The sequence below is a fragment of the Leucoraja erinacea genome, chromosome 17, assembly GCF_028641065.1.
Source record: "Leucoraja erinacea ecotype New England chromosome 17, Leri_hhj_1, whole genome shotgun sequence".
In the NCBI taxonomy this organism is placed as follows: domain Eukaryota; kingdom Metazoa; phylum Chordata; class Chondrichthyes; order Rajiformes; family Rajidae; genus Leucoraja; species Leucoraja erinaceus.
In genome coordinates, this window is record NC_073393.1 from 10,805,715 (window position 1) to 10,818,714 (window position 13,000).

At 46.7% G+C, this 13,000-nt stretch overlaps 1 protein-coding gene across 2 annotated transcripts in view; it reads left to right on the plus strand.

The window, feature by feature from the left end:
• The first annotated feature begins 1,227 nt into the window (after positions 1 to 1,227).
• Positions 1,228 to 13,000, plus strand: part of nutf2 (nuclear transport factor 2) — a 37,087-nt gene continuing 25,314 nt past the window's right edge. The window contains exon 1 of one of the 2 annotated variants that reach the window (XM_055648487.1): positions 1,228 to 1,384. The gene's annotated coding sequence lies outside the window, so the exon portion shown is untranslated. Of the gene's footprint in view, positions 1,385 to 3,230; positions 3,387 to 13,000 lie in introns of those variants that run through there. The other variant, XM_055648488.1, reaches the window with a different exon arrangement.

A 13,000-nucleotide genomic window follows, 5' to 3' on the forward strand; every position in this document is an offset into this window, starting at 1 on the left:
TACGTAAAGCAGGTCTCCCCACTACACATCTACGAACTTTTTATAGGGGGACAGTCGAGAGCACATTAACCAACGGCATCACTTCCTGGTTCGGGAGCTGCGAAGGACGTACGAGACCGCCAGCACCAACTTGCTGACAGGATTGTGAAGTACCGCCAGAGGATCTATTGGTCCCTCCACTCATCGCATCACATATTCTTCCTGCCTGGAAGCATTAGCTGCAAAACCAGCAGGATGCTCCTCATCCCGCAGGAAGAGATGTAGAATCAACAGATTGCCATTGTAACATGGGCCATCACAAGACCCCTACCACCCATGCGCATCACATATTCTAACCATCCCTGCCATCTGGGAAGAGGTAACAGAAGCAGACAAAGCTGCAAAACCCAACCCTCCATCCTTCTGTCGATTTCACCGCTCCCTCAGTCTTCTTCGCCCCGCAGGCTATAAGACTGATAAACGGACTTAGCCCCCTGCCAAAGTATCGCGCACCAACCATCAACCTGGACACACTGCAGCAGCTGTCGATCGGAACGCCTGTTGATGTTTAGTAGAGAGTAGAGTGTTTAATTTAATTTGTTCATGATATATGTATTTTTATTTCTATTTACTTGTTGTTATTTGTACTGCACACTGAATGGACACTGGTTGAGCAACGTTTTTTTGTTTCCTCTGGGTATGTGAGTACTCAGGAAATGACAATAAAGATATACTGATACTGATACTGACATATCACAATCAGTATCTTGTAATTCAAAAGTTGCAATACAATTTTAAACATTATTTTCACGCGTGGATGGTGGTTTAACGCAGAGCGATTGATACAAAATAGAACATTTATAAATTAAAACTCAGCAAGTTTAAGAAGAAAATATTATTTGCACAATAATTACTCAGCAAGAATTTATGCACAGATAAAACACCATAGAAGCCGATCACTAATAAATATGAAACACTATCCCTATTTTAAAGACTGAATTCAGAATAATGGGCTAAAAGGATTAGAGGTGACGCTATTGAAAGAGTTTAGTAGTACTTTACTGGAAATATCTAGCATCTTCTGTAAAACCATGATATATTTTTAAACTTCAACTCTTTCAAGGACCAATCTGAAGGAACTTTCCAGCAACCGAGCCCAACCTCATGGCCTCACAGCCGCGCCTTTGCATTGCGGGAAGTGTAGTTCCCAATCGCTTCCACTTTAAACCTGCGGTTTAAGCTGGAACTACATGTCCCATGATGCACCGTGGCGCTTCAGCCCCATCGCGAGCATGCGCCGTGCGAGAGAGGGTGAGGGAGCCTACTCTTTCCCCCGCGCAGGGGCTGGGAGGGGCCTGGTGCCGACCGTCGCCATACTGCGATCTACCCGAGTTGGGGGCATTGGGTAAGCGTTTCTCCCAGTAACTAGCCAGCCGGCAGTGTGTGTGTGGTCTTGACTCGCCCGGGTGCATGTGAGAGTTGAGCGGCCGCTTTTTGGGGGCGATGCTAGATGAGCGCGATGAGGCGGCCGACCTGCCCCCTCAGCCGAGGGGGCCCCGGCCTGCTTTGGACAAGTGGAGGGGCGGTGGGAGGGTATAATTAGGCTGAACGATGGCGGCCGCTGCAGAAATCGGGCAGGCAGGGTTGCCTTTGACCTGGCTTCTGGTTCCCATTGAAGAGGGCTGGCGGCCTCCGCCCGAGAAAACGGCGGCAGCAGCAACATGCCGGCAGTCGTCTCGCCGTCACTTTGCTGGCGCGAATGACGATGCGCTTTTAAACGGTGACTTCCAACTCTTTTGAAAATAAACCAGTGATCAGCAGAACCAATCCCGCCGGCTGATTCGCTCACCCGCCGAAAATCTGGGCCATTGGGCCCTGAGAAATCCCGGGGCACTAGGCCCTGGTTTAAATTTCCCCACACCCATTCCATGCACAACCTGCAAATCTTGTTTGTGCAAGAGGCTGTTTTTCCCCTACTCTATGATCTTTGCTTTTCACGGGCCGCCGTGCTCCGCCTGTCCACTACCGAGCGGATGAGCAATTGGCGCCCCTGCGTTCAAACGCATTGAGTTGATTTAACGCACGCACCGCATCCTTTGCAGCCAGCCTGGCTTTGCAGAAGTTTTGTGTTTCTGTCTGTGACTATTGCCGCCACTCCCAGCAGCTTCGTTCATTCTAGGGGAGCCGCCAAACGACCAACCCTAAGATGTATCAAATCTAGTGTATGATTTTTAAATCATCAATCACTGCTACTGCAGTCATTGTTTTCTTTCGTTTTTACGGGCGGTTATTTCCTTTTGTGCTCCATATAGGCAGCCAGTAGTGGTCGGATTGAACGGTGTTTTTGAATTTCTGGATTTGTACCGCCCCCTTGATCTTATTTGGGAGATTTATGTCACTCAATGTAAAATACATGAGTTACAGTTTTAAGGTTGTTTTCAATGTCTGTCATCGTGTATAAGGACATCCCATCCGAGCCGACAATAGGCTCGCTCAATGATAGGTGATTGTTGCATTAGTTTCTGTAGCGACCTTTTTAAAATTAAAAACTTTGTTCAGACACGTAACTCATTGGAGTGAGGGCTTTATTTATCACTACCAAAATGTGCAGATTCTGAACTTACTGAAGGGCTTCATTATGTTAATGTATATATGATGACTATTTTACCTAATCCTTTACAACCTCTGCACTCGCCTTCTCTGCCACAGCCCATTGAAATGTACTTGAATTTTGCCCTCTAAAATGATACGTTGCCATTGTGCTTTTTAAAAAATTTAAAGATATTCCTGTTCTTGGTAATTTTTTAAAAATAATGCGAGAAAGGAGATTGCAAGGCCTTTGCTGAAGATCTTTGTATCCTCTCTAGTAACAGGTAAGATCCTGGAGGACTGGAGAGAAGCTAATGTTTACTTTTGTTTAGGAAGGGAAGTAGAGATAATCCTGAAATTATAGGACTGTGGTAGGGAAACTATCGGAGAAAATTCTTTGAGGTAGGATTTACTTACATTTGGAAGAGAATGGAATGAGAAAGGACTGTCAGCAATACTTGGACTGTGGTAAGTCATGTTTTACGAGTTAAGTTTGGTTTAGAGATACAGAATGGAAATTGGACTTTCAGCCCACCAAATCTATGCTGACCTACGATCACCTATTCACACTAGTTCTTTCTTATCCACTCCCAACATACTAGGGTCAATTTTACAGAGGCCAATTAACCAACAAACCTACATATCTTTGGGGTTTGTGAGGAAACCGGAAGATGTGGAGGATACCCACATGGTCACAGGGGAACGTGCAAAATCCACACAGGCAGTACCTGAGATCAGGATCGAACCAGAGTATCTGGCGCTGTGAGGCAGCAGTTCTACCACTGTTGGATTGAGTTTTTTGAGCAGGTGATATGAAGGTAGGATAGTGGATTTTGTCTACGTGGATTTTAATAAGGCATTTCACAATTCCCTCTCCTTGTGCTGATCTAGAAGATTAAGATGCATTGGATGTACAGTGACTTGGTAGTTTGGATTCAGAACTGGCTTACCTACGGAAGACAGAGGGTAGTGGTAGTTTCTCTGGCTGGACATCTGTGACCAGCAATGTTTCTCAGAGATAAGTGTAGATGGCTTGGTTAAAAGTTTGCAGTCAACACCAAAATTAGTGGTTGAGTACAGTGAGGAAGACTGTCAAGGATATAGCTGGATTTAGATTAAATATACGAGTGGAGGAATGGCAGATGGAGTTTAACCTGAGCAAGTGGGAGGTTTTGCACCTTATGAGGTTGAATGTAAGGGGAAAGCATAAAGTTAACGTCAAGACTCTTAATAGCACTTATGTACAGAGCGATCTTGAAATAAAAAGTCCATAGTTCCCTTAAAGTGCAGCACGTAGATAGAATAATAAAGAAGGCTTGTCTTCAGTATAAGATTCAGGAAGGCATGTTGCAGCTTTATAAAACTTTGGTTGGGCTGCATTTGGAGTTTTGTATGCATTTCTGTTCATTACATTACAGGTAGGATATGGAGGCTTTGGGGGAGTTGTAGAAGAGGTTTACCAGAATGTCGTCTAGATTAGAGCTGTTGAGAGGCTGAACCAACTAGGATTGTTTTCTCTGGAGTGTCGGAGGTTGAGGGGAGACCTGACAGAAAATTATAAAACTATGAGAGGGGTAGATGGAACCTTTTTTCCCAGGGTGGAAATGTCAAGGACCAGATGGCATAAATTTAAAGTCAAAGGGGGGAAAGTTTAAAAATAAAGTTGTTGGTGGAAGTGGATACGATAGTGACATTCAAGACATTTTTGGATAGATTGAAGGGAGCAGGGAATGAAGGGAAAGAGGCCTGTTCCTCTGTTGCAATTTTCTGGGATTCAATGTTAATACAGGCTTGATTGCCACTTGATTTTTCATACATGTAGAAATAACTGAATATCCTAAAGGATTTGTGGCTTGTGCTGAAAGGTTGCCGCAAGCGTTGATTATGCTGCATCTAGTATTTTTTCTTAACAAATGAATATTTAGCTTTCATTAATTTTAATCTTGTGCATGTCCTTATACTGGTATTTGGTTGGGACCAAGTTTGTATCTCAAAAAATGAGGCACATAGAGTCTGGGACGAGGCAAACAATAAGCGATTTATAAGGTCAAAAATATTTAATAATTGAGATGGATTGGACAAAGCAGAGATGAAGCAGGATAAAATTAGTTCAAAAGCTATATGCAGATAAGCATGGTGCAAGGAAGAAGGGTCTCGACCCGAAACGTCGCCCATTCCTTCTGTCCAGAGATGCTGCCTCACCCGCTGAGTTAGTCCAGCATTTTGTATCTAAGCAGGGGGCAAGCTACATGTTGGTAGTTTGGAGGCACAAGACCCATCTCGGGCGAAGAATTGGTGTGTATTGTTGATTAAAATGTACTCTGAAAAACTGGGTGGTGATGAAAAAGGGATGGCAATACATCATTGATTGAATAAACTGTTATATTAAGAAATGGCTATGGGAATAAAAAATACCAAGTGTTGTGGATCAATGAAGGAATTTTACTTCTGGTTGCCGTAAAAGAGGCACAGCATCTATATACATAATATATAACTAACGCTCTGATCTTGTGCTCTTCCGGTTTGTGCAGTTTTTCTATTTGCGCAAAAGCGGTATGCGATAACACTACGTTTTTCGCCAGCTCACTCTCCGTTCTCCTGTGCTGCGAGTGCACCAAGTTTCTTTCTGATCGATGGTCTAATGTAAATGTTAGTGAGGTTAAAAGTCGTAAAAACCGCACGTGCGCAGATCGATGCCTCCTGCCTGTCACCGCCGTGCAGAATAGTCTCTTTCCCTGTCATTCCCCGGGACGGTCCGCCCCTTCCTGCTCCATCGCGTCTTTACTGGAGCTGAGGGAGGCCAGCGGAGGTCTCCAACTTCAGAGTGAATCTGATCCCGGCGGAGGAAAGCGTTCAGGGCCCACTGTGAGTCCCAAACAACACACCACCATCGCAACACCTCACAGCTCCAGCCCCTTCCCCTCTGGTCCCTCTCGATTGCTCCTGCCCCCTCCCCGTGGCTCTTCCCCGTCTTTTCTCCGAGCTCTCCGCCCACCCCACACACCGGCACGGCAGTAGCTGTTGGTGCTTCCGGTCCGATCCGAGGCCTGGCTCTGAAGGCTCCGAGGCACACAAGAAGGGAGAGGAGCGGCAATCTTGAGATCTTGGGTAGGGAGAGTTGATAGAAAGGAGGGGAGTAGGGAAGGGAGAGGAGTTATGGAGGGAGGGAGTGGCTGAGGGTAGGGGAAAAGAGGTGAGGGTGGGATTGGGGGAGGTAGGGAGTGGGGAATAGAGAGACGAGGGCAGTGGGGGAGGTGAGGAGGGATAGTGGGGGGGATGGTGGGTTTGGGAGGAGAGAGGTGAGGGAGGGATTGGGGAAAGAAGAGGGAGTGTGAAGAAGAGGGGGAGGTAGTGCGAGGGTATGAGGGGAAATGAGGTGTGCCTGTGCAGCTGGGGGCTATGGGTCAGTGGTGTAATATTGCGTTGGGGGACCTAGCCTCCTGTGTGACAGGGACCCAACAGGTCCACTTAGTCAAGTAGATACTAAAATTGTGTAATACAGGTGCACAACCTTTTATCCGAAGATCCAAATAACGAAAAGCTCCGAATAGCGGACATTTTTTTGGTCCTTGAAGAAAGGTCCTTGAAGACGTTCACCGAGGGCGGCCCGGCTGAGGTGACAGCGAAACCTCCGGTCGGTCCTCGAAGAAAGGGGAACTAAATCCCCATTCATAAAAGAGAAGGTGAGGGTATATTGCGCGGGAGGGTTAATAATTGACAATCTGCTGCTGTCTGCCCGCTGAGTTAAAAAGTTCCCACGGTAGACACGATACACAGTGTATCGTGAGTCTTGCGTGGGAACTTTTTAACTCAGCGGGCAGGCAGCAGCAAATTGTCGCTCCCTTCAGTTTCACCCCACCTACACCCCTCTGCTTCCCGGCCATGTGTGTGACCCCTTCCCTCCCCTCTCCAGCTCCCCGCCCATTTGCACCGGCGCGGGGGCTTTGCACTGTCTTCACGTCGGAGCCAGTGCCAGTCACTGGAGACGTCAGGACCAACGGGACACCGGCCCCCAGGCCCACTGCAAGCACGGAGATCCCAGAGACCCACGGCCAGCAGCAGCCTAGCCCCGTTCCAATTCCAGAGGAACACGCTCCCCGTAGGGACAGAAGCTGATGGTGTGCAAGGTACGTCTTGGTCTTGGGGTTGCGGATGAGGGGGCGCAGCTCGGGCTGTGAAGTCTCCGGCCACCCCCCTGTACAGGAGCTGAGACTGGGAACTGTGGGGTTGTTTGCAGTTGCAGAGGGAGGGGGCAAGGGCGGTACAGTTCCCAGTCTCAGCTCCATTCCAGGGGGGTTGCCGGAGACGTCGGGACCAACGGGAAACCGACTGCAAGCACGGAGATCCCAGAGACTCACAGCCAGCAGCAACTCTAGCCCAGCCCCGCTCCAACTCCAGAGGAACCCGGGTTGCAGATGAGGGGGCGCAGCTCGGGCTGTGGGCGAACTGCCACTTGTCGCCGTAGCGGCCCATCGGGCAGCGGATTCCTCTGGAGTTGGAGGAACAGGGAGACACAGCGGCTTTTGAGAATGGTGGGCAATCGCTTCCAAAGTTCTGCCAACACAGTCAGTACACCTCTCCTACACTTGTCTCCCGCACTAAGATTCTCTCGCAGAGAATGATCCCAGCCTAACCCTCCCTATTCTCTCCTATTCTGCAAGAATAAACTACATTGAAGACTCAAACTCGCGATCGAGTAACTGCCGGGATCGAGGCGCAAACTCGCGACCTTGTGGATATGAGCCGAGCACTCTACCACTGCGCCAGCCGTTAAAATCTACGCTAAAAATCTTCCATTCCGAAAACCGAAAAATTCTGAATTACGAAAAGTGTCTGGTCCCAAGGCTTTCGGATAAAAGGTTGTGCACCTGTACTTAGATGCAAGAGGAATATGTGAGATTTATACTTTGGTAGGATGGACAAGCAGAATGACGTTGAAATCTGTATTTTCTATAAATAACAAAGTTTAGCAAATAATTAAGGCAAATGTGAGGTCCTTAGTTGCAAGGGTGATGGTGGAACAAGAGTAAATAAATCTTGTTATTATCATACTGCAGATTAGAATACAATTGCAATACTATATAGAATGTTTGTCTTATTTAAGGAAGATTACACTTTGGAGGTAATATAGCTGTTCAAAAATTGATCTGTGTGTTTAGATGGTTGTTCATGAGAAAGGGTGGGCATGAGAAATTATCTAATTGAAATGTTGCTTTGGGTAAGTGCTCGGTATGAATTTATCCAGCATCTGCAGTTCTTTCTCACACAAATTATATGCTGCATGAGTATAATCATGTCATAAATGTACACAGCAGATAGTACCGTTGATAGTAAGAGAAAACTACCAGTGTTGAATATCGTGTTAAAACATTATAGCATTATCCTTACTGCGGAAAACGTCCAACATCCATGATGAGGTAAGTTGGAAGATTGGTACTTTGCCTGACTTATGGGAGGACCTTTCAGTGTTTTAGATTGCTCAGAGTTTGTGGTGATACAAGATAGAAATGAAATTAGAAATTATTAGTGAGGGAAGGACCTGCAGAAGCTGGTTTACATCGAAGATAGAATTAAAAAGTTGGAGTAACTCATCCGGTTAGGCAGAATCTGTGGAGAAAAGGAATAGATGACGTTTCGGGTTGAAACCCTTCTTCAGACTGAGACGGGGAGAGGGAAACTAGAGGTATGAAATGGTTCAGACCAGTTTGGAGCCGGCACTGCTGACCAAGGAAAGATGGAACCCACAATGGTCCATTGTTGCTGGACACAAAATGCTGGAGTAACACAGCAGTGCAGGCAGCATCTCTGGAGAGAAGGAATGGGTGAAGTTTTGAGTTGAGACCCTTCTCGACCTGAAACGTCACCCATTCCTTCTCTACAATGATGCTGCCTGTCCCACTGAGTTACTCCAGCATTTTGTGTCTATCTTTGAATTAAATCAGCATCTGCAGTTCTTTCGTACACACATGGCCCATTGTTGGCTGTGTAAGTGGTGGCAACGAAGGGATATATGGATACAAACCGTGGAACCAGCAAGATGATGGGTGGGGGGTGAAGGGTGGAGATGGAATGCAAAGGTTACTTGAATTTAGAAAAATCAATCTTCATATCACTAGGTTGTAAGTTGCCCAAGCAAAATATGGGGTGCTGTTCCTCCAATTTGCATGTGGCGTCACTCTTTGACAGTGGAGGAGGCCCAGGACAGAAAGGTCAGTAAGGGAAGGGGAGTTAAAACATTTGACAATCAGGAGATCCCGTAGGCCAAGGCGGACATCTACACTGAGTCTCCCGATCGGTCTGAAGAAGGGCCTCAACCCAAAACGTCACTTACTCAAACCACCAGGTGTGCTGGGCGATGGCTCACTGCTGGCAGTCTGTTTGTCTTTTCACTCTTTTTGTTATTTTTTTAGTTTGTTAAAAGTTTTTGTTTTAATATTCTTCGGTTTGTTTTATTGGGGGGAGGGGATCGGGGGAAACTTTTTTTCAGGTTCTTACCTTCACGGAAGTGTGATCAATTTTTTGGATCACATTCCCCGGGCTCTGCGGCCTACCATCGATGGAGCTGGGAGCCTCCACGGATTGTCGCGGACCCCGCGAAGCTTCCACTGCAGAATCAACATCAAGGGCTCGCAGTCTCGGGTGAGGCCGAGTCGGGAGCTGCAACATCGCGGAAGGTTCTGAGGTAGCTTACTCGCATCTTTGGTGATCCTCACCACCTCAGTGCCATGCATAATCTTCCCCACCCCGTGGCCTGAGCAATTTTTTGAAACTCTTTAATTCTTGCAAATCCTTAAAGTACAGATTTGCCATTGGTTCCAGCTTCATGAGCAGTTGGAAGTGATGTGATTTGCTCTGTTCATTTACCTTTCACATAAAGTCAAACCAGGTCAGTACTAGTCAGTTTGTTCCTGGTGATTTTAAAGGTTTGATAGGATCTGAGGTATTTTGGGTTGGACTTATCCAATTTCCTGAATATGGTTATCGAAATAGCATTGTTTCTTGAGATTTCCATATTGAAATTTTTAAGTAACGTTGAATTTGTAGACAGACTGTTAATGAAACCCTATAGTTCAATGTGTGTTTATGGTGTTATAAAAGTGAAAAATCCGTAACCGTTGACACAGACAGGATTGTCTCTTGTCTTTGTTGCTCTGCCACAAGCAATATCTTATCCACTTTTTTGCCTTACAATTCTGCTTCTTGCATTGTGCAGCCTTTGAGAAGGTTTGTGTGGTTGATTCTTGAGGGTAGTAGGTGGCTGGTTGGCAAATAATAGGCCAACCAAGTTTGTTCAAATTAAACTGCATGATGCACCTTTTTTCATGCTACTTAAAGTTCTGAAATTGTTATTGGTTTATTTTCGTCATGTGCAGCTAGAGACAATGGAAAAACGTTGTCTCTGCATGCTATCCAAGCAAATCATCAGGGGGATGGGAACCAATACAAGGAGACAAAGGGACATAAAAGGAGGACAGAAGCAAAAGGTAGAAGGGAGATAAGAAAAACAAACCTGAAAGCTTTGTGCCTTAATGCAAAGAGCTTTCGTAATACGGTGGATGAATTGAATGTGTAGTTAAGGAATGTGGTATAGCTGGAATAGTGGTATAGTGGACAACATTGTCGGGAGCTCGCAGGTCACAGGTTGGTGACCTGTTCTCCGGAGCACCCGCAACAACAGCTGCGTCCGCTGGACTGGAGGGCCGCAGCTTCGACCACCCCGGGCCGCGGAGTTGAACCGGCCTGTTCGCGGAACTCGGATTCAGCCGCGGGACTGACATTACTCACCATCGCCCGGCGGGATCACAACATCTGAAGCCTGGATTGCCTCGGCGCAGAGGGAGAACAAGGAGGGAAGAGACAAAGACTTAAAACTTTTGCCTTCCATCACAGTGAGGAGGTGCCTGGTGAACTCACTGTGGTGGATGTTAATTTGTGTTTATTGTGTTTTTGTCATTTTTACTATATGTAGGACTGCAAGGCAACAAAATTCCGTTCAGACCGCAAGGTCTGAATGACAATAAAGGCTACTTTGACTTTTTGACTTGGCTCCAGGGTGACAAGGCAGGGAGCTAAACATGCAGGGTATTCTTTATTCCGGAAAGGATAAACAGAAAGGAAGAGGGAGTGGGGTGGCATTGCTGGTTAAAAAGGAGATTTATGCAATAGCAAGGAGAGACATTAGCTTGGATGCTATAGAATCGGTATGAGTAGAACTACGAAATAGCCAAGGGTAGAAAACGCTTATTGGACTGGTGTACAGACCACCAAGCAGCAGTAGGGAGGTTGGGGATAGCATCAAGCAGGAAATTAGGGAAGAGTGTAGCAAAGTTACAGCAGTTATCATGGGTGACTTTCATCATAGAAACATAGAAAATAGGTGCAAGAGGAGGCCATTCGGCCCTTCGAGCCAGCACCACCATTCATTGTGATTAGATTAGATTAGATTCCTTTATTGTCATTCAGACCTTTTGGTCTGAACGAAATTATGTTGCCTGCAGTCATACACAAAATCAAATAACAAAACATATAATAAACACAAATTAAACATCCACCACAGTGAGTTCACCAAGCACATCCTCACTGTGATGGAGGCAAAGTATTAGTCTCTGTCTCTTCCCTCCTTGTTCTCCCCCTGCGCTGAGGCGATTGATCCAGGCCGAAGATGCAGTCCTCCAGTCCAGCGGACCTCCGTGGTAATGCCGCCGCCGAAAGCCGGAACGCCGTCTCCGCTCCGAGACGGCCCACTACAGTATCGGCTCCGGGCTGCTGCCCCAGCTCCGAGCCCCGCTGCATCAGCTCCAGGCCGCCGCCGAAAGCCAGATAGCCGCACCAGCAAGTCGGGCCACTGCTGACTTAGCCACGAAGACGACCAGCCTCTCGTTGGTAAGTCCTGGCTGGCTCTGCCTCCGGAGCCTCGGGGTCGGTCTCAGGTTGGAGGCCGCCAGCTCCGCCATTAGGCCTCAGCGCAGGCGGAGGCAGAGAAGGGGGATACGACACGAAAAAGTCGCATTCCCCCGAAGGAAGAGACAGAGAACATGTTTCACCCCCTCTAACGCAACCCAACAAACTAAAACTTAACCAAAACAAGACAAAAAAACAACAGAAAAAAGTAAAGACAGACGGACTGCAGGCGAGTCGCAGCTGTTAACAGCGCCGCCACTGATCGTCCAAATCAATAACCCGTGCCTGCCTTATCCCCATATCCCTTGATTCCACTATTCCCCAGAGCTCTATCTAACTCTCTCTTAACTCCATCTAGTGATTTGGCCTCCACAGCCCTCTGTGGCAGGGAATTCCACAAATTCACAACTCTCTGGGTGAAAACGTTTCCCTTTATTCTATGACTCCTCTGGTTCTGGACTCGTCCAACATTGGGAACAATTGAGTCTGAAGAAGGGTTTCGTCCCGAAACGTCGCCTATTTCCTTCGCTCCATAGATGCTGCTGCACCCGCTGAGTTTCTCCAGCATTTTTGTGTACCTTGGGAAAATTTTTCCTGCATCTAGCTTGTCCAGTAATCCCCCTCATCCTACTAAACTCCAGTGAATACAAGCCTAGTCTTTTCAATCTTTCCTCATATGACAGTCCCGCCATCCCTGGGGTCAATCTCGTGAAGCTATGCTGCACTGCCTCAATTACAAGGATGTACTTCCTCAAATTAGGAGACTGTACAAAACTGTACATAATACTCCAGAATCCAAATCTACATATAGATTGGGCCAACCAAATTGCCAGTAGGGCGGAGGAGGAAGAGGATTTTCTGGAATGTATACGGGATGTTTTTTTAAACCAATATGTAGACAGGCCATCCTAAACTCAGTATTATGTAATGAGCATGGATTAGTTAGCGATCTTGTTGTGCAAAGCCCCTTGGGCAACAGTGACCATAATTTTGTGGAATTCCGCCTTAGGATGGAAAGTGACACGGTTAATTCAGAGACTAGGCTCCTGAATTTAAAGAAAGGAGACTTTGAAGGTATGAGATAGGAATTGGCTAGGATAGACTGGTAAATTATACTTATAGGGTTGCCGGTGGAGATGCAATGGCAAAGATTTAAAGACCGCATGGATGAACTCCAAAAATTGTTCATCCCCATCTGGCGAAAAAATAAAACGGAGAAGGCAGCTCAAATGTGCCAAACGAGGGAAATCAAGGACAGTGTTAAATCCAAGGAAAAAGCATATAAAGTGGCCACAGGAAGCAGCAAACTGGAGGACTGGGAGGAATTTAGAACTCAACAGTGGAGGACCAAGGGGTTAATTAAGAAGGGGGGGGGGAGAGGGAGAGCATGAAAGAAAGCTTGTGGGAAATATAAAAACTTACTCGAAAAGCTTCTTTGGATATGGAAGACACAAACAATCTCCCAGAAATACTAGGGGACTGAGGATCTAGCGGGAGGGAGGTGCTGGGTAAACTGTTGGGAATGCAGGCA